Raw genomic sequence first — 3,456 nt, 5'->3', positions numbered from 1 at the left:
AAAAAATTAATGATTACAAAGCCAGTATGGATACTGCAATACCAACAGAGATGTATGTACAATGATTAGAACATTTGTAATGCACTATACCTACAGGCAGTCAGTTTGTTAAATTACAGGTGTTTTCTGAGCAACGGGAAAAAAAAGTAACCTGTGTTGTTTGAGGCTGAGAGAATCAAGAATGAGAACATTTCATTACTGTTTGGTGGCTTGGTACTCATCTAACAGGCCATTAATATTCTCCCTCCTCCTTTATTATCCCAAAAAAGTGATTTATATGGAAGTTTAGACTAGTGCCAAATACCACTATAGTTAAAATGAGACCAGTTATCATGGCCTAAATCTAATGTCCCAGCAGCTTTAAACAACCATGATTTATTTTCTTAAATCAAATTTCAACTCAAGCTGCTTGACAGAAGCTCGTCAATACATGTGCTGTATTTCTTTGCATTTGTTGAAAAATTGCACATATAGAATTCCAAACATTTCTCCTAGTAAGTTCAGTTACACAAATACGTGTTTTATAGAACACCGAGAAGTTATTTTTGAGTTAAGTCCACAAATCTTCCGTAAGTTCAACCTAATCAGTTACCAGTTCAAGAAGATCTTGAAGGTGGTAAACTAGCAGGGACTTCAGATTTTGGAAATTAAAGGTGTCGGAATAATACTATCAACCAATGTTCCTGGCAGATTTAATTGAATTTAAAGAACCATTGAGAGTAAAACTGGTTTCAAATAAAGAGACACAAACAGATTTCCTGTTAAACCACACAGGATACTTTTTACATTGCCGGTTTGGACACTGAACATGGGACAGGGACGCTAACCATGTCATCTTAAGGACAAAGAAAAGAATGGACCATGAGAATCAAATTTACAGTTACCAACTGTTTGGCAATTGGCATTTCTGGTTCATTCTCAGCCAGCCATTTTAGGCTCCACAGTCTTACTCTCTTAGATATTTTAAGATACCAGCTTTTATTTTTTAAGTTCTTATTCATTTTATTTGACAAAAAGCCAGCTTTGGCAACACATACCCATAATAAAAGTCATTTTAAAATTGTGGCACAAACACCAAGGAAAAAAAAGAAAGGAAAAGCTTGAACAACAACAACAAAAATATTAAGAACAACCTATAAAAAGTTTCTGGGTAGCAGCCATTAGGGTAATGTAGTGTCTGTTGGCATCTTTTTTGGCATCTGCAATTGAAAGAGAGGGTGAAAAAAAGAAAGAGAAGCAAAGAAGGGAGGAAAGACAATGGCACATGACATTTCAAAGAAAGGACTCCTGTGTGTCTTTGATCCTGCCTTCTGCACACTTCTCTGAGCAATCAAGCTATGGCTGAATGTAAACATCTAAAAGAAATGACACTTAACGGCTAGACAGGCATCCATTGTCCCAGTCCAAAGTGAGACAAGACAGTGTACTCTATTAAAAAAGAAACTATGTGTGTATCCAGAGCAACACATTTAAAACCATAGTATTAATACATATAATCCTTCAGCAAAAACTACAAACTTAACTTAAGCTGATGATGGCTTAAATCGAACAATGTGCCCTGACTGTATCAGTGGGGAGAAAAACTTGACCAAGAATGGATCTAGGAGAAAGCCCATTGTAACCTGGGGAAAAAATCAGGAGGGAGGTATGAATTGGGGGGCGGGGAAAAAGGGAAATCAGCTTTGTTTTGCTCCATAGAAAAGAAAAAGAGAGAAACAGAGAGAGAGAGAGAGAGAGAGAGAGAGAGAGAGAAAGCCTTATCACTGTGAGTGCATGACTGAGAATTTAAAATACACTGAGTCACAAGGTTTTGCCTAAAAAAAAAGATAGAGAGGAAATGTGCTGGGACTGTACTTCAGCATCCTCTGTATTTCCTCTGAATAGTTTAAATAAAATCATAATATTTACCATAAACTCTGTGGACATGCTCACACAGAGTCCAGGAAAGCAATAAATTAGTATTATGCAAATTGTTTTCCACAGAAATACAGTCCTTGTATATCTTCAATAGGCCACCAGGGAAGGGCAGGGCGTGTGTCTAGGAGGCACAATTAGACCAGATTGTACTACTTCAGTTTCAACTGAAGGATGATGTCCTTGACGGCAGCAAAGACAAAGCGGATATTCTCGGTGTCTGTGGCGCATGTGAAGTGGGAGTAGATAATTTTGTCACTGTCTGGGTTCAGGTCCACGAACATCTTCAGAAGGAATTCCAGGGCTGCCTGAGCACCTCTCTGGAGTCCATCATATTCTGGGAAGTAGTCGACTAGATGGGAATACATGATTTCCTCCTCTAGAAGATCTTTCATGTTTAAGAACAGAATAACCTAGGAGTTCTGGAACCAGGGATATGTGATAATTGTTCTAAAGAGAGCCTTCCTTTCCTCCATTCGGTTCTCATTGTCTGACTCCACGAGAACTTGATCATATTCACTAAGCGCTATTGGAAACATGATAGAGGTGACATTCTCAAAGCAGTATATCCATTATCTTCTCTCTGACTTTGGATCCCCGACATTGACCATTCTGAAAATGACACTTTGTAAATCAAAGGGTTATTCGATGATCCCTGCGGTGGGGACTCGAACTCTAAGCACATCTTCTCGCGTAGGCAGGTAGGCAGGGTCAGCTACGCGTCCAAGTCATTGAGTTAGTATTTGGTAGAGTCAGATAATTGATATTCTCGTCTATCATAGCATTCCTGGATTCCAGGATCATTCCATAAACTCTTTATTGCACCTACATGTGGATTCTCAAAAGCAGACACTTTCTCCACATCAACTTCTCGAACTAATTGTGCATGAGCCTTATCGTGCTCATACTTGTACTGGATCTTGAGTGTGTCCATGGCTCTGATCATGGCCTGCATGGCCGTGAAGATGTTCTGATAAACCAGCTTGGTGAAGCCCCTTTTATCTTCATTAGAGTATCTTGACCCATGGATGATTCTCATCTGGTTGATAAATGTACTCTTGCCACTCTCTCCTGTCCTGAGCAGCAGCAGCTTGAGCTCCCGGCGGGCGACCGCTTGTCCCTGCGGAGCTGCCGCTCCATCTGGTAGTTGATCCGCCGGGCTTCCTTGGCTTCCTTGGCCTCCTCGCTCAGGCAGCACGCCTTGACGGACTCCAGAGTCATTCTTTCAACGTGCCTCCGCTGCAGCCCTGCCGGGACCCCCTGCTCACAGCGCGCACACACACCCTCCCGCACTCGCTCCCCCGTGGCAGCGGTGGCCACCGAGCCCCAGCTGCCCGGGCGCGCATCCGGGACGAGCTCCGGGAACCGCCGCGGGGGCGGCGGCCACGGCTGGGGCCACCAGGTGGGCAGTGGGCGCGGCGGGAGCGGATGGCCTGGGCCGACGGGAGAAGCGAGGCGGGCGCGGGAGGCAGGAGCTGGCTCGGGAGGCAGGCCCAGTTCGGCGGGCCGGGGCGCGTGAGAGAAGGCCGCCGCTATAGGCTT

At 43.6% G+C, this 3,456-nt stretch overlaps 1 pseudogene; it reads right to left on the bottom strand.

The window, feature by feature from the left end:
• Positions 1 to 1,181: 1,181 nt before the first annotated feature.
• LOC140709350 (guanine nucleotide-binding protein G(q) subunit alpha pseudogene) lies at positions 1,182 to 3,456 on the bottom strand (annotated as a pseudogene).

Source organism: Chlorocebus sabaeus, chromosome 20 (genome assembly GCF_047675955.1).
Source record: "Chlorocebus sabaeus isolate Y175 chromosome 20, mChlSab1.0.hap1, whole genome shotgun sequence".
Taxonomy (NCBI): Eukaryota; Metazoa; Chordata; class Mammalia; order Primates; family Cercopithecidae; genus Chlorocebus; species Chlorocebus sabaeus.
This window is presented reverse-complemented; position numbering and strand designations above follow the sequence as displayed.